The sequence below is a fragment of the Lissotriton helveticus genome, chromosome 1_2 (assembly GCF_964261635.1).
Source record: "Lissotriton helveticus chromosome 1_2, aLisHel1.1, whole genome shotgun sequence".
Classification (NCBI taxonomy): domain Eukaryota; kingdom Metazoa; phylum Chordata; class Amphibia; order Caudata; family Salamandridae; genus Lissotriton; species Lissotriton helveticus.
Window position 1 is genome coordinate 415,735,201 of NC_136058.1, and position 17,549 is coordinate 415,752,749.

Consider the following 17,549-nt stretch of genomic DNA (forward strand, 5'->3'; position numbering starts at 1 on the left):
GCGGACATCTTGAAAGACCCCCGAGACGCTAACTGCGCAGCACCCAAGGCACCCTCGACTCTGTGCTTTGGGGTTTGAGAAGCCCCACAATCGAGCAGCATTTGCACCAAAGATCAGCCCTCCAGCATCTCCACGATCTGCGTGGGGCCCTTTTGCTTTGTGCCACTCGACTCGCCATCCCGGCCGCTTGTCACGTGGTCAGCGGCCATCTTGGCGACGAAACCTACGATTTACACTGTGGGTCTGGTTGCTCCAGACCTGCCCTCGCTCCTGTAGAAAGGAGTACCCGCTCTGACCTTGCTGTTCCGAGTAATAAGCCTTTTTCACTTTCCCCGTGGCTTGCATTAGCCAAGGCTTGTTTGCTTCAATCGAGTTGCCGACACCGCCATCAGCTAGAGCCTTCGAGGGACAGCTCGTGATCGACTCCTGGACGTCCTTGACCTCTTCGTGTCCACGTAGCTGCAGAGAGAAGCAACACCTCATCACCTGTTTGCACCCGACTTTGCCTGGTTCCAAATCTGGTTCTACGGTGGTCACTGGTCAGTGACTTTGAACACTGTCCCCTCTGCTTTCAGGTCTTCACCACTCCAGATCCACACCAGCTCCCCTGAAAAGGAGCACCCACTCTGACCTTCCTGGTTCGAGTGAGAAGCAATCTCCCGGTTCCGCGTGGATTGCTTTTGCCAAGTGTTGTTTGCTCCAATCTTGAAGCCGACAGCGCCGACGGCGAGAGCCTGCGTGGGACAGATCGTGACCTGCTCCTGGACGTCGCAGATGCCCCAGAGCCCACGTGACAGCGGAGAGAAGCTCCTCGACGACCACCTGATTGCGCCCGACATTGCCTGGTTCCGTCCTGGTTCCACCCTGGTCACTGCTGAGTGACCCAGACTCTGTCCCCTCTGCTTTCAGGTACTCTTCGACTTGAGTCCACCCTTGGACTCCACCGGACACTTCACTTTCACCCTGCCTGCAGCCCTTTCAGCTTCAAGCACCAAGAGCCTGCGTGACGAAACCCGACTCAACTTCGACCCTGTGCACCCGCTTCCTGTGGGTGAGGTTACTTTGCTCCGCCGGTGTTCCCACACTGGTACACATCTCTAGGGTCTGTGTCTTAAGTTTTGTTCCTCTAGGTTCAGCGGAAGTGTCCTTAAACTCTAACTTTACACTTTTTACGCACCATTGGTTAACATTGGTGCATGCGTGCGCTTTCCGCACTGCTCCCGAATCCCGAGGGCCGTTCCCGACTTCAGAATTGCTTGTCCCGACTGCTCCCAGCGATTCCCTAGGCCCTAGGCCTAACCACTGCTCGAGTGGCATCTCTTATACCACTTGTTTAGTATATGGTTTGAGTGGCCCCCCGCCCTCATCCATAATTGTGCAACTTTGTATGTTTAAACAGTGCTTTTGATTTAACGCTTGTGCCCCCTTTATTCATAAAGAATACTGGGGATTGTTTTTAGTAATAAACACATATATTTTTATGATATATACTTGTGTGGTGTCCTTTCATTTGATATTGCAGGATTGTATGTGGTAAAACAGCTCGCTTAACACGACCTCTTAAGTTAGGCCTTTAGGCTGCTTAGTCCATGCTACCCCTAGGATAGCTTGTCTAATAAGGTTGACTTACAACCAGACACCATAAGGGATTGTTTGGTCTGATAATAGGTGGTTCCAGAATTGGAAACATCACCTATCAGGCCAACTTCTCACACTGAGACATATACACAATAGAGTGCACGAACAACAGTGGGGGTCGAGAATGGGGGTCGAGAATGGGGGAACAGTGGCGGTTGGGTCGGGTCCGTTTGGTCCGTGTGCTAGCAGTAGTAAGAAACGTGTGGGGTATAAACTAGGGGAAGAAGCATGTGGGTGCAAAGTGTGCGTAAGAAAGGGGGTGGTATGGGTCTGGTGAGACTGGACGTGAGTAGGTGTATCGCGGAATCGTGGTGCTATCAGAGATAGGGCCATAGGACTGGGATCATGACTGCATCGGGGGGCCAGGGGTGGCGGAAATGGGCGGGGGAGTTTCCGGAGCTCTCTCCTGTGTCAGCTGTTTGAAGCAGTGTATTAACATGGCCCATTCCATGGAGATGGGACGCTTCCGGGGCCCCTTAACCTCTTCTTCACGTAAAGCATCCTCCTCCGCCGCTGCCCACTTACATACCGCTCCCACCCATGCCGCCAAGGGGGGCCCGTGGGGGATCGCCAGTGCATGGCTATGCTCCTCTTTGCCAGTAATAGTGCCAAAGAGATGAAGCGCTTGTGTGCCCTGAGATGCTTGTGGATCCTGAATATGCCCAGCGCGCTGGCCTCCCAAGTGGCGAGGGTTGTAAGTCCCATGAGGTCCGTCAGAGTGGTGTGGATCACTTGCCATAGAGTGTGGAGGGTAGGGCAGCTCCAGAACATGTGATGGAAGTCTGCGTCCTGGGAGTGACATCTGGGGCAAAGGAATTGGGAGTCGGGGTAGAATTTTTGTAGGCGTGCTGGCGTCAAATATGCCCTATGAAGAATGTTGTATTGTACGTTTTCGAAACGGGCATTTCTAGATGTCTTTTTGGGGGCTTCGAGTGCCTTGACCCATTCAGAGTCGTGTAGTGGACGTCCGGTGTCGTCTTCCCATGTGGCGCGCAGCGCTGTCAGGGGTGTATGCGCAATGTCGCGTAGCGCCCTGTATAACCATGTAACCAGGTGTCGGCCCGTCCCCATGTGTAGGATGGCGTGTATAACCGGATGCGTATCTGAAGGTTGTGATGGGGCGGAAGCCTTCCAGGAGCTGACGATGACGCAGGAACTGACCTGGGGGGAGGCCGTACTTGACCCCAGCCGTAGGTGTGTCGCGTGATGAGATGAATTCTGCCGGGAATCGGCAGAGTCGAGCTGCAGGGGCGCTTAGAAGGGGTGAAACAACAACAAAGCCCTATTAAAATGCGCAAGGTCTTTAATGACCTGTGAAGTGCTCGGGTGCGGCTGTGAGCGGTCCAGGGCTGCCACACACGACGGGGGGGGGTGAGTGGGATGACCCTCTGATGCCAATGGGGGTGGGGGCTGAAACCCTTTGATGTCCACCTCATCTCCCGTATAAGGCAACCCTCCGGGCACTCATGACCACTGAGCACATACATGGTCCCGTCTCATCCCTCCTATAAGGGCAGCCTTGGGGTCACTCATGACACGTTCACTGCTAATCCCCCCCCCGACCCGTCCTCCTGTAAGGACACTCTGGGGTCATTGCCCGTACAGTGCTGCCACGCATGCAGAAGATGGCTTTTACAGGCACTAATCTACTTTCTCTTAGTCAGTCACCTATGAGCAATAATCCACGCACCACATGATGCATCTCCTGCAGGATGGTCCAACGGTCCAGCATGGACGTGGCTGCTGAACTCGGTCCGTCACCATGTGTATCAGAACGTGTTGTTAACCTGGCTCAACACTCTCCATTAATATTATCAAGCCAATGAAAGCGGAGGTGTCACTCCTGCAGGTAAAGCCAGACGTTAGGCAGAAAAGCTACATCCGGGTCAGCTTTCGGCTTCCAATTCGTGTTTCTAAGCACTTCCTAGCCTGTGTAGGGAAAGGTGCTGATGGACAGAGAATAAGATGAAAGGATTTGCTAAAGATCACACAGTTTGAGCAAGTGTGGAAGGCAGGATGAAACCACGGATTTTCATGCCGTGGTTTCATCCTTGCTTGCTATTTCAGATGTTTTAACCCCTGATGAACTGCAGGGAATAAAAGATTGCCTAAAAGAGGCTGAGCTTTAGATGACATCTGCAGAAGTATGATGGGGGGGGGGAGAAAGGGGGGTCCTCAAGGAGCAATTACATTAATAAATAATGGTAGAAAACATCCTTTACGTTTTACCATGCAGCTTTTGCCAAACTTTTTTTGTTGAGCAAACTAGAGCCAAAGGTATCAGAGCACTTTACCTGAGCACCAGTTGTGTTACAGACAGACACTTGCATTTTTGTGTGTGTGTGTGTGGCGTTCTGTGTGTGTGTGGGGTTGTGTGTGGGGGGGTTGTGTGTGTGTGTGGGGGTTGTGTGTGGGGGGGGTTGTGTGTGGGGGGGTTTTGTGTGGGGGGGTGGTGTGTGTGGGGTGTGTCTGTGTGGGGTGTGTGTGGGGATGTGTGGGGTGTGTGGGGGGGTTGTGTGGGGTGTGTGTGTGGGGTGGTGTGTCTGTGGGGTGGTATGTGTGGGGTGGGTGTGGGGGGGTTGTGTGGGGTGTGTGTGGGGTGGGGTATGTGTGTGTGGGGTGTGGGGTCTGAACCCACCATAGGTGGTTCGGGCTCGCTTGCTGCGCTTCCTTGCGTTACCGTGTCCCTGAATTTTTCTTCACAAAAAGGTTTGTCACCAACATGAAAAGTTTGGAAAGCTGTGATCTAGAGTCACCAAAGCGGCCGGGCGAGACCGAATTGGTCTTGGTCTGATAAATGCACGCATCCTGGGAGGTCAGCGCTCATCGGCATGTATTAGCTCTAGATTTACCACAGTTATCCAAGTAACAGATGGAGCGATCAAAGGAACCATAACTGATTTAATGAGCCATTCGCAGTTTCACTGTACCGGCCGTGTGTACTTACACGTGCATGGCTTCATCTTTGAGACAACCATTACCTGGTTGATCCTGCCAGTAGCATATGCTTGTCTCGCAGCCCCCACTCCTTACCCTTTTGGAATTGTGTTCATCTATATTATTGATTTATAAAACCGTAACAATATCCTAACACCCAAATAAAAAGCAAAATTCACAGAAGAACCAAATCATCAAAGCCATATTTCCCTCCCACAATGCCTTTGGGAAAATTGTTGGTTGACAACATTTTAAAAGACAGGTAGTCAGTCTAGTCAACCAAAAATGTTTTTCTCCTAATGGACGAATAAGGCTGCAAGCAGATAAGAAATTGAACATAATGAAGGGGTAGAAGGTAATGCAAAGGAATGGTATCTCATTCCTGCCATGCTGTACTGTTGTGGTAACTGGTAGTGTAAGACAACTTTGGGGATCCATGACCACTGTCTATGTCCCTGTATTTTTCTGTTCTCTTTTTTTGATAAACTATTTTTATTGTTTTCACACACAAATGCAGGCACATATTACAATGCATAAAAGCATAGGTATATACAAAAGGTAAGACTTTCCCGATGTACAAATCTGGCAGTTTACAAAATAGTATAAGTAAACATTTCCATAAATCTAAATCCGTCCCCCCAGCCACTTCCCCCACACCCTGCGATATTTCCTAGGACAACCACGTGATTCATACAATGTTTTCTCCTGCGCGACGCACCAGTAAACCCCGCTCCGCCATCGTCCAACACTCGGAGATTCCGGACATATCCAAGAGGCAGCTATGTCCCTTTTAGCCACATCCAATGCAGTTGTGAGAAACAGTTTTTCATTCCTGGATCCGTCCAGCCCATCGTAATCCCCACAAGTTCATGTCGAGGATCATGGGCGATCACCCAACCCAGCACCTCCGTAAGCTCTTCTTCAATGTCACCCCAGAACCGCGACAATTTGGGACAAGCCCACAGCATGTGGAAGAAGTCAGCGGGATCATGTGCGCACCTGGTGCATGCAGGGGAGGGGCAGGGTCCAGCCTGAGGAAGGCGGGCTGGGGTCAGGTAGGCGGCGTGCAAGTAGTATAGCTGGACCAAGCGAAGCCTGGCGGAAGGAGTGATAGTCATGGGGGCCATCAGGTCATCACGCCAATCCACCTCATCCAGAGTTCCCACCCATTCATGACGGAGTCGGTCGAGCGTGGTCGGGGTATTATTAATTAGTGTGCGGTAGATGCGGGAGACTCCCACCTTCCCCAGGTCCCCAAGCATGATCTGTGCCTCAGGCGGGTTGTGCTCAGGGATGTGTGCCCTCAGAGAGTTGTACATGGAGGGCGTGACGCAGCTGCAAATATTTGTAGAATTGGAACTGGTGCAGGGAATACCGGGTCTGTAGGTCCGCAAAGGAACTGTTGTACTTGGCCCTTCTGGCAGGTTCACCCCTAAACTTTTTGCCTGGTATTGTTAAATAATTATAGTGGTTGCTGGTCTCTGCGCACTTTGACACTGTGGCGCAGTGTAAAGTGCGTGCGCTCCCTGAGTGTGAGTGTGAGATTGGCGTGCCCTCCCATAGGAATGCATGGGGAATGTATATGTCCCTGGTAGTTCCTGATGCGTGGGGTGTGCAGGCTCGAGTCTGGTATGTGCGGACTCGTGTGATTGAATGCTGCGCATTGGTATATTCTGTGTGTTTGTGTCTAATATGGAAGTGCCACTTCTAGAAGTGTACCTGTCTGTGCAGTGAATGTGCTGGCTTGTGATTGGCTGGAGCTGGCTGGGGTGCCAGGCTCCATGAGTCATGATGGGTCTGCCCTGTGGTGAGTGTTGAGATTAGCATGTGTGATGTGAGGGAGTGGTGCACCTGGGTCCTGAATAGGGCTGGGCTTTCCCCACACAATGCTGGCTCCACCCCCTGAGGTGCGACTGATGACCCTAGCCTGCCTGGTGAATGGAAAGGGTGGCTGGGGAAAACAAAGTACTCCAAAACCAGCTGCGACTGGTTTCTCCCCCCACCCTGCACCCAAGACAAAGGTTTACTCTGTATAAAAAGGGGCTGTGTCCCCTTACAAAATGTTCTTGTGTGCCTACTTGAATCTGCCAGTGGCGTGCTGCTGCTGGGGCCCAGGGGAAGGCTTGCCTCCCTGGGCCATGCCCAGCCCATGGACTGCTGATGCCCTGGATTACTGGAGGAGCAATGGGGACCCCTCTGCCTGGCCTGTGTGCTGAGGGCTTCTTTTGTACCCTCCTGCCCTCTGCCCCTAGGAGGACCTTGCTGCTGGGGCCCTGGTTGCTGAAAGAGGTCATTCCGTAGGGCCCTGGTGCTGCCTGTGCCCCCCAGCGCCTTGAAGGGCGCTTTACTTGTCCTCTCTGGGCAGAGCGCTGTTGTTTTCCCTCGGAGGGAAGCGCTCCTGCTCTTTATTGGCCCCCATTGATGCATTGGCTAATAGCAACGCGGGTGTCCACCCCGCTCCTCGCTGTACGACTACAGTGTAAGCACCGAGAGCCCTAACCCTGAGATTCTTGCACCTTGATCTGCCTTTATTGGTATTCTCCCTTTCCACTTGGATAAGTGAGATATGGGTTTGAAACGCTGAACAACCTTTGAACCTGCTGTGATACACCTTGACGGTTACAAGTTTCATGTTTGAACCTCCGGCGTGAGCTCCAGTACGCTGCTTGCCTCACACCATGTTCCATGCTTTGGCTCATATGATCAACCTTGAACCATCTCCACAACTTGGAAGCTCCGAAGACTTCGCAGCTGTTGTAACTGCCTGAAGTTTCATAGATTTTGAAGGCTGTGGATTCAGGTTCAATGTGATGACCCAACTCTACTCTGTGGGAATTTTGGCACTTCAAGCCACTTCTGTGCAGCTCGTCACCTCTGAGACTGATTCAGCCAAAAACCTCACATCAAATTCAAGTGTTGTAAACTTACCTTTGTCCCCTCGAGCATAGCTACCGAAGTCAGCTACAATTTTGTAGGTGACTTTCTGATTGATTCAGTGGATCTGCTTTTTTTTTATTCATTTACCTTTTTGTTTTTTGCTAATTAATAATCCTTAAATCACAGCCCTCCTTTAGAGTTTGCTTCTGAATAATTATTAAATATTGTTTTTGATCTAAACTTGGTTTGAATCTTAAAGTTCCTTGTCTATTTTTAATAAACTGCATTGAAATTTCATCATCATCAAAGCTTTATTTCGATATGCAAGATATCATAACAGCACATACAAAATATGAAAACCACATTTCATAGACATTACATTTTGAAAAGTAGGTTACAATAAAACCATTCGTATTACAATAAATAATTTAAAAGGCATATTAAACATTAGCAGCTTTGTGAATATTAAAAAGATTCAGCTAAAACTAAGGTCATCTAGTAGCCTTTGATTGAAATTTGTGACTTCCACTGTTTTGCTTTTCCTTCGAGCATGTCTTAGGCCATACTGCTCAAGCCACGTTACCAAAGGCGAGCTAAGAACACTTGAGTAGAAGACACATTTAGCTTTGCTGACCAAAGTTTGGGAAAAGCAAAGCAGGCTGACTCCAGAAAGCAAACTACGGTTACTCTCTTAGGTGGCATTTGCACCAACTGGAGATGCAAACAGCAAAGATTACGAGGGAAGCTGTTGGTATCTGTGCCCCCAGAATTTGAGACTGCCACCCTCTCTCAAACAGTTGAAAGAGCTAAAGATGCACCCGTCAGAGATTCATGTCTCAACAACTAAGACTGCTTGCTCCTGCAATACAACACTCACACTGTTACCTGAATCACACTCCCTGTATAATGTACAAACGTTTACAAAAATAAGTTGGGTTGTGCTTCATGAACAGGCTGTCACCCCCTCAAGGGCTGCACTGAGAAATAATCGTCTTCCAAGTCACACAGTAGTTTGTAGTTCTTTGTTAGTTTTTTAAATGTACATCCCCCATCCCGTTCCAAGGTAGAGTCAAGTTTGCGAAGCACGTCTCTCTTGTGGCCCGCTCCCCAGATTAAGTCCATAAGAAAAAAAACAGACCCCATCCACTGAGTGAGAGACCCCTGTGTGGGTGAAATGCCCCCTCCTTCAGACCCCATCCACTGAGTGAGAGACCCATGTGTGGGTGAAATACCCCTTTGTCCTCAGACCCCATCTACTGAGTGAGAGACCCCTGTGTAGGTGAAATACCCCCTCTGTCCTCAGACCCCATCCACTGAGTGAGAGACCCCTGTGTGGGTCACACCTGATGGTTCTGTCTCATGACTTTATTGTGACTACAACCTGCTTCTTTCCTTGTTTTATGAGTGATCCCCTGAAGGGGGAGGTGGACGAGAAAGCAGCAGAGAAATGCAAACCCTGATGTGGTGCAAAGCAACGGGAGTGTGTTGATTGTCGGAGGTAGTCATTGCGGCGAGGTCCGGCCCGTACAATTACTGCTCCTTGAGAGGTATCAGTTTTCTTCGAAGTGTACTTTACATTTTATTAATAGCGCTAGCGCGCTGCCAGTGCTGCCGTTCCTAATACTTTCAGTGCCAGTTTGTGACCTGAGTTGTTTGTATTAAATAGTAAAAGGTTGTGATGCTTATTCACAGCGAAATCCTCTTCTATGCAGTCCCGGCTTTGTTTTTGCTTACTGGAGTGGCATCGTTCAATAAGAATGGAAAATATCTTCAATTTGTAGCGTTCCTTAAGAAGTAAAACTTTCTTTAATTGCAAATTGTCCTTGATTTATGTGTGGTACGTTGTGCGCTCTCTGTCATCATGTAACTAGTGTGTGTGGCAGGTGTTTTTTTTTTTACAAGACATGAGAATTCATTGTAGGTGTCTTATTCCATTGTTGTAAAGAGAGAGGCCTCATTTGTCACAATTGTCAAAGCTATTCAGCTAAATTGTGTCAATCTAGTTTTGTTTTTAGAACAAAATTAATCTATTTAGTAAATGGGTTTCTCTTGGTTTCTTCTAGCAAACTTAATTCAGCACAGCTCACATGCTCAGTATCTATGTCGTAGCTCTCCGTGACAGCAACTTCTGAAAACAAATGTGTGCAGGGTCCTTCTGTTCATCTGGGCAGTGTGCCGGCTCTGCATTCACATCATAATGTTATGCAATTATTTCATAACCTGTTGCAGAGGCCTGCTTGGGAATTCTTTAGCAGTGATACAAGTGTATTTAATACCGAACCCTCTTGTTTTGCACATACTCCTGTTCTTATCTACATGACTGCGTTTTTGTCTAAACGATTGCATTTTATTTTCCATGGGCTGTTTCTTTAGTACATTGTGGCATCTCGAGGTCACCTAAAAGCGATCATGGGAGTTCTGTACTTCGTTTTCATGTTACACCTGACCTAGCGCTGTCATCCGTACTGGAGTGTGCACGTGCCCTGCTCTCCACATGCGGCCTAAGCAGAGTATTGCTTGTAAGACCTGAACTCTTCTGTTTTTATAAATGCCAAAACAAAACCTTTATTGAAAAGCAGTATGATAATGGAAAAGGGAGAAGTGGTCCCTTAAAAAAAAAGACATGCTTGGACGAGTTAAAGTTCACATTTAATGCTTCTAAAATGATTCCTTAATTACCATGATTGATCATCTGTGTGCAATTTATATCCCATGAAGTTTTAAAACATATGCTTACAAAACGCCCTGGTGTAGCCACACTCAGGGCCGAGCATAAGGGAAGGGGAAAAAATAATAAAATATTGAGAAATGGCAAGACACAACACAAATGTAACAAACCAAGTGATAGAACAGTGAATATCACCATGTGACTGGGAATGGTGATAAGACAAAGTGCAGTTAATGGGAAAGTGCTTTAAAACTGGTTTGTGGATACCAATGAAACCTTTATTTATAGGTTCCACAACCAGGATTAAAAAGAATGAGGATGGGTCGTGTTAGAAGAGAAGACTAGGTTCTCAAAACATTATTCGTTTTTCCCCTTCCCTTATGCTCCGGCCTGAGCGTGGCTACACCAGGGCGTTTTGTAAGCAGACCCGATGATGAAGCATGTCACACACTTTTGTGTGTGAGTGAGGGCAGTTTTCAAAACAGATTTATTTTTTCTGTCTCGTGTTGTTACACGTGTACTCTAATCTCTCCACCCCTTCTTGTGTGTATACTTTGACTTAGGGGGTTCGGGGTGGTGGAGTTGTATAATTTCTTTGACCCACTCCCCTGTCAATAGTGAGTTTTAAAACACATTCCTTTTGCTAGCAGGCCCCCTTCCAGTAACATTCATCTTAGAAAGGGGCTGTAGGTTAGTAAGTTTGCAATTCAGGGGCTATGTAGAAGCTTGAACGTCTTTCCAAAGCTTATTACTGTTTTAAAGGGCGTATTAATTTCGGATATTTCGCTTTTTCCATGGACTTATGTGTTCGGTTTTATTTCAGGGGAAAATGTCTCTGTCTCTGAGAGCTGCTGTCTCCGGTTAGTGCCCTTCTTTCCATTTCTGCTGCTTTGCTGCAGTTTTAAGACCTTGTTAGAGTTTCTTGTTGCTGAAATGGGGGTAATTTCTGATATTAATCTGTTTCCTTAATCTTCATTACTTGATTTTGCCCGCCGCAAGACAGTGTCATTCATAGTCATTGAAATGTCACTCATAATTTCACTGAAATTATGAAAATGTCACACATAGCAATCTGAAACCTTGGCAGCTATGGTTTGAGGATTCATGGCCCTGTAAAATATAAAGAATCACCCCCTGGAACAGGAACATTAGAAATGCTGCCCAGTCTCATTGCAGCAGCTGTGTCTACATTGCACACATTGAATGAAATACAATTCCTCATTTAAATTCACTCCTGAATGTCATGTCTGTCCCTTTGCAGAAGCTTAAAAAATGAACAAATTGCTGGTATTTCACTGAGGGAGGGAGCAGAGCTGGCATAAGGGGCTGAATCTGAAGCTCCTCAAGAGCACACCAGGGAAGGGTGAGGCCTGTCATGGACTGTGAGTGTTTCACCCATGTCTGTGTCTTTCCAGGCACCAATGCTTGTTTATGTGAAATGTAGTCACTGCTGGAGCCTGGAGGCGGCGGTTCTGTCAGTGGCCACCAGAGGGCGCTCCTCGCCTGCTGGTAAACCCCACTGAGCACACATTGTATGAAAGGGAGAAGGGTTTCCTCTTCCGGGTCAGCAGCGGCAGAGACAGCACTAGTAACGGTGTTGACATCTCTCGGTCTCTCCTGGTGTGTCCAGCCTGCTGCAGAGGAGGAAGGAGCCCTGTCTGGTGGGCAGTCACCTTCATCTACAGACCCCCCTCAAACCCCAGATTTACCACCCCCAGACCCCAGATGTGCCCCCCCCCCCCCTCCCGGCCCCCCAGGAGGAGGAGAGAGCCTGGATAGGTTTCTGCTCAGGTAGGAGAGCTGCTAACTCACTTGGCTGCAATTTATTGATCCATGGATCAGATTCACCCTCCTGGCATTCATGGTGAGGTCAGGAGAGCCTATGCTGAGCCTGAGTGGGGGTCAGAGGAAGTGAGGCCTGTCCAGGGCTGCAGAGGAGGGGAGGTCAGACCTGTCCAGAGGAGCAGTGTCTCTCTTCGGGGCCTGTGCATAGCGCCTCGAGGCTCAGGTTGGAGTCAGCGCTGTATGGGGTGGAATGAACTCTGGGCTCCTCTGTCCTTAATGAGAATCCTTCCCCGAGAGGCCTGTCCAGAGGAGGAGAGGCCTGTCCAGAGGAGGGGCAGAGGAGGAGAGGCCTGTCCAGGGGTGCAGAGGAAGAGAGGCCTGTCCAGGGGAGCAGAGGAGGTGAGGCCTGTCCAGAGGAGGGGCAGAGGAGGAGAGGCCTGTCCAGGGGTGCAGAGGAAGAGAGGCCTGTCCAGGGGAGCAGAGGAGGTGAGGCCTGTCCAGGGGAGCGGAGGAGGAGAGGCCTGTCCAGGGGAGCAGAGGAGGAGAGGCCTGTCCAGAGGTCAGAGGAGGTGAGGCCTGTCCAGGGGTGCAGAGGAGGTGAGGCCTGTCCAGATCGTCAGAGGAGGTGAGGCCTGTCCTTGGATGCAGAGGAGGAGAGGCCTGTCTAGGGGTGCAGAGGAGGTGAGGCCTGTCCAGATCGTCAGAGGAGGTGAGGCCTGTCCTTGGATGCAGAGGAGGAGAGGCCTGTCCAGAGGTACAGAGGAGGTGAGGCCTGTCCAGGGGTGCAGAGGAGGTGAGGGGTGCAGAGGTGAGACCTGTCCAGAGGAGTGCAGAGGAGGTGAGGCCTGTCCAGAGGAGTGCAGAGGAGGCGAGGCCTGTCCAGGGGTGCAGAGGAGGTGAGGCCTGTCCGTGGAAGCAGTGTCTCTCTGGGGCCTGTGCATAGCGCCCGAGGCTCAGAGTGGAGTCAGAGGCGCTGTATGGGGTGGAATGAACTCTGGGCTCCTCTGTCCTTAATGAGAATCCTTCACCGAGAGGCCTGTCCAAGGGTGCAGAGGAGGTGAGACCTGTCCAGGGTTCAGAGGAGGGGAGGCTTGTCCAGGGGGCAGAGGAGGAGAGGCCTGTCCAGGGGTGCAGAGGAGGCGAGGCTTGTCCAGGGGGAGGAGAGGAGGTGAGGCCTGTCCAGGGGTGCAGAGGAGGTGAGGCCTGTCCAGGGATGCAGAGGAGGTGAGGCCTGTCCAGGGGAGCGGAGGAGGAGAGGCCTGTCCAGAGGAGGGGCAGAGGAGGTGAGGCCTGTCCAGGGGTGCGGAGGAGAGGCCTGTCCAGGGGTGCAGAGGAGCTGAGGCCGGTCCAGGGGTGCAGAGGAGGTGAGGCTTGTCCAGGGGAGCAGAGGAGGTGAGGCCTGTCCAGGGGAGCGGAGGAGGAGAGGCCTGTCCAGGGGAGCAGAGGAGGAGAGGCCTGTCCAGAGGTCAGAGGAGGTGAGGCCTGTCCAGGGGTGCAGAGGAGGTGAGGCCTGTCCAGAGGTCAGAGGAGGTGAGGCCTGTCCTTGGGTGCAGAGGAGGAGAGGCCTGTCCAGAGGTACAGAGGAGGTACGGCCTGTCCAGGGGTGCAGAGGAGGTGAGGGGTGCAGAGGTGAGACCTGTCCAGAGGAGTGCAGAGGAGGTGAGGCCTGTCCAGAGGAGTGCAGAGGAGGTGAGGCCTGTCCAGAGGAGTGCAGAGGAGGCGAGGCCTGTCCAGGGGTGCAGAGGAGGTGAGGCCTGTCCGTGGAAGCAGTGTCTCTCTGGGGCCTGTGCATAGCGCCCCGAGGCTCAGAGTGGAGTCAGAGGCGCTGTATGGGGTGGAATGAACTCTGGGCTCCTCTGTCCTTAATGAGAATCCTTCACCGAGAGGCCTGTCCAAGGGTGCAGAGGAGGTGAGACCTGTCCAGGGTTCAGAGGAGGTGAGGCTTGTCCAGGGGGCAGAGGAGGAGAGGCCTGTCCAGGGGTGCAGAGGAGGCGAGGCTTGTCCAGGGGGAGGAGAGGAGGTGAGGCCTGTCCAGGGGTGCAGAGGAGGTGAGGCCTGTCCAGGGATGCAGAGGAGGTGAGGCCTGTCCAGGGGTGCAGAGGAGATGAGGTCTGTCCAGGGGTGCAGAGGAGGTGTGGCCTGTCCAGGGGTGAAGAGGAGGAGAGGCCTGTCCAGGGGTGCAGAGGAGGTGAGGCTTGTCCAGGGGGAGGAGAGGAGGTGAGGCCTGTCGCGGGGTGCTGAGGAGGTGAGGCTTGCCCAGGGTTGCAGTGGAGGTGAGGTCTGTCCAGGGGTGCAGAGGAGGTGAGGCATGTCCAGGGGTGCAGAGGAGGTGAGGCCTGTCCAGGGGTGCAGACTAGGAGAGGCCTGTCCAGGGGTGCAGAGGAGAGGCCTGTCCAGGGGTGCAGAGGAGAGGCCTTTCAAGGGGTGCAGAGGAGGAGAGGCCTGTCCAGGGGTGCAGAGGAGAGTCCTGTCCAGAGGTGCAGAGGAGGTGAGGCCTGTCCATGGGTGCAAAGGAGGTGAGGCCTGTCCAGGGGTGAGAGGAGACAAGGGTTGTCCAGGGTTGCAGAGGAGGTGAGGTCTGTCCAGAGGGGTGCAGAGGAGGTGAGGCATGTCCAGGGGTGCAGAGGAGTGGAGGCCTGTCCAGGGGTGCAGAGGAGCTGAGGCCTGTCCAGAGGGGTGCAGAGGAGGTGAGGCCTGTCCAGGGGTGCAGAGGAGGTGAGGCCTGTCCAGGGGTGCAGAGGAGGTGAAGCCTGTCCAGGGGTATAGAGGAGGGGGGCTGTCCAGGGGTGCAGAGGAGGTGAGGTCTGTCCAGGGGTGCAGAGGAGGTGAGGCCTATCCAGGGGGGCAGAGGAGGTGAGGCCTGTCCAGGGATGCAGAGGAGGTGAGGCCTGTCCAGGGGTGCAGAGGAGATGAGGTCTGTCCAGGGGTGCAGGGGAGGTGTGGCCTGTCCAGGGGTGCAGAGGAGGAGAGGCCTGTCCAGGGGTGCAGAGGAGGTGAGGCTTGTCCAGGGGGAGGAGAGGAGGTGAGGCCTGTCGAGGGGTGCTGAGGAGGTGAGGCTTGTCCAGGGTTGCAGTGGAGGTGAGGTCTGTCCAGGGGTGCAGAGGAGGTGAGGCATGTCCAGGGGTGCAGAGGAGGTGAGGCCTGTCCAGGGGTGCAGACTAGGAGAGGCCTGTCCAGGGGTGCAGAGGAGAGGCCTGTCCAGGGGTGCAGAGGAGAGGCCTTTCAAGGGGTGCAGAGGAGGAGAGGCCTGTCCAGGGGTGCAGAGGAGAGGCCTGTCCAGAGGAGCAGAGGAGGTGAGGCCTGTCCATGGGTGCAAAGGAGGTGAGGCCTGTCCAGGGGTGCAGAGGAGCTGAGGCCGGTCCAGGGGTGAGAGGAGGCAAGGGTTGTCCAGGGTTGCAGAGGAGGTGAGGTCTGTCCAGAGGGGTGCAGAGGAGGTGAGGCATGTCCAGGGGTGCAGAGGAGTGGAGGCCTGTCCAGGGGTGCAGAGGAGCTGAGGCCTGTCCAGAGGGGTGCAGAGGAGGTGAGGCCTGTCCAGGGGTGCAGAGGAGGTGAGGCCTGTCCAGGGGTGCAGAGGAGGTGAAGCCTGTCCAGGGGTATAGAGGAGGGGAGGCTGTCCAGGGGTGCAGAGGAGGTGAGGTCTGTCCAGGGGTGCAGAGGAGGTGAGGCCTATCCAGGGGTGCAGAGGAGGTGAGGCCTGTCCAGGGGTGCAGAGGAGGCAAGGCTTGTCCAGGGGGGGGGGAAGAGGAGGTGACGCCTGTCCAGTGGTGCAGAGGAGGGAAGGCCTGTCCAGGTGTGCAGAGGAGGTGAGGTCTGTCCAGGGGTGTAGGCATAGAGGCCTGTCCAGGGGTGCAGAGGAGGTGAGGCCTGTCCAGGGGTGCAGAGGAGGTGAAGCCTGTCCAGGGGTATAGAGGAGGGGACGCTGTCCAGGGGTGCAGAGGAGGTGAGGCCTGTCCAGGGGTGCAGAGGAGGTGAGGCCTGTCCAGGGGTGCAGAGGAGGTGAAGCCTGTCCAGGGGTATAGAGGAGGGGACGCTGTCCAGGGGTGCAGAGGAGGTGAGGTCTGTCCAGGGGTGCAGAGGAGGTGAGGCCAATCCAGGGGTGCAGAGGAGGTGAGGCCTGTCCAGGCGTGCAGAGGAGGCAAGGCTTGTCCAGGGGGGGGAGAGAGGAGGTGACGCCTGTCCAGTGGTGCAGAGGAGGGTAGGCCTGTCCAGGGGTGCAGAGGAGGTGAGGTCTGTCCAGGGGTGTAGGCATAGAAGCCTGTCCAGGGGTATAGAGGAGGGGAGGCCTGTCCAGGGGTACAGAGGAGGTGAGGCCTGTCCAGGGGGGCATAGGAGAGGCCTGTCCAGGGGTGCAGAAGAGGTGAGTCCTGTCCAGGGGTGCAGAGGAGCTGGGGCCGGTCCAGGGGAGCAGAGGAGGCGAGGGTTGTCCAGTGGTGCAGAGGAGGGGAGGCCTGTCCAGGGGTGCAGAGGAGGTGAGGTCTGTCCAGGGGTGTAGGCATAGAGGCCTGTCCTGGCTTGTCATCTGGGTTCTGTGCGTTTAGACAACATAGACTATAGGATTGGTGTCAGACTGATTCTGGACACCTCTGTCTGGTATGTTGGCCTGTATACCAGCTCGCTCACAGTGCCACTGGAAACTCCTCTTACCAAGGAGGGAAGAGTTTCTGGCAACTATCAAACATGACAACTCTGATCCTCTCAGATAGATACACAGAATAAACGGTTGGGATGTTTTCAATATGTATTTGATGAACAGTCGTTATTCTAGTGTAAAATAGATGTGCTGAGAAAATCAATAGACAGTAGAGGATATACATAACTAGAAGCACTAGAAACGTAAAAGGATGATAGATTTCTACCATTCTGCTAAAATAATGAATGCATACCAGCATATAAAATACATTACAGTAAAATGCGCACTCCTACGATGTAATCCTAGCTAGATGTACCTAAGTGTACCAAGCATGTATGTAGGTGTTAAGCCAAGAATCCTCCTAGGATAAGTCAAACCCCATTACCTGAATTGAGAGAGTGTGGGACCCCCGTTCTGGTCTCGAACTGGACAACCCGCAAGGGATGTTCAGACCACTGCGAGCTGGAGTGTCTGCATGCAGGAACCTCAGCGTCTCGCGGCAGTGTGTCGGCATGGAAGTCCTGATCTCCTCTCTCTTAACTCAGTAAGATGTGCTGTATTTATACAAAAATGATCTAGTGTTTCTTTGTCCCTTGTCCCTTGTATTAGCCATTTTTGGATTTGAGCATGACGTAGGGGATGAACCTTGCACATAGATATTATGCAGGTGGTGTAGCTTCTACCTGGTTTCCAAGAACCCTCATGTATACTCATTCATATGGTATGAGTCCATTGATGAAGTTATAGGAGGCTATTGTTCAGGGGAAAACCCTCCTGCTGCACCCAGGACTTGAACTAGGTAAAGGTTCAATCCTAAAAGGTGAAAGTATATGATATTACCCGGACCTATATATGGGTACCTATATGGAACATAACAGGTCCTCACCAGGCCACGGCTCACATCCTGGTCCTCACAAGGCCCTGGTCCACCAGGCCCCAGGTCATGTCCTGGTCCACCAGGCCCGGCTCACGACCTGGTCCTCACAAGGCCCTGGTTCACGTCCTGGTCCACCA

The 17,549-nt window shown here is 52.4% G+C and overlaps 1 protein-coding gene across 2 annotated transcripts in view; it reads left to right on the forward strand.

The window, feature by feature from the left end:
• Positions 1-17,549, forward strand: part of LOC144806995 (uncharacterized) — a 1,119,020-nt gene that overhangs the window by 1,063,934 nt on the left and 37,537 nt on the right. Inside the window, exon 1 of one of the 2 annotated variants that reach the window (XM_078673055.1) lies at positions 11,738-11,911. The exons of the other annotated variant lie outside the window; for it this stretch is intronic. The gene's annotated coding sequence lies outside the window, so the exon portion shown is untranslated. Of the gene's footprint in view, positions 1-11,737; positions 11,912-17,549 lie in introns of those variants that run through there. 2 annotated transcript variants of the gene reach the window in all.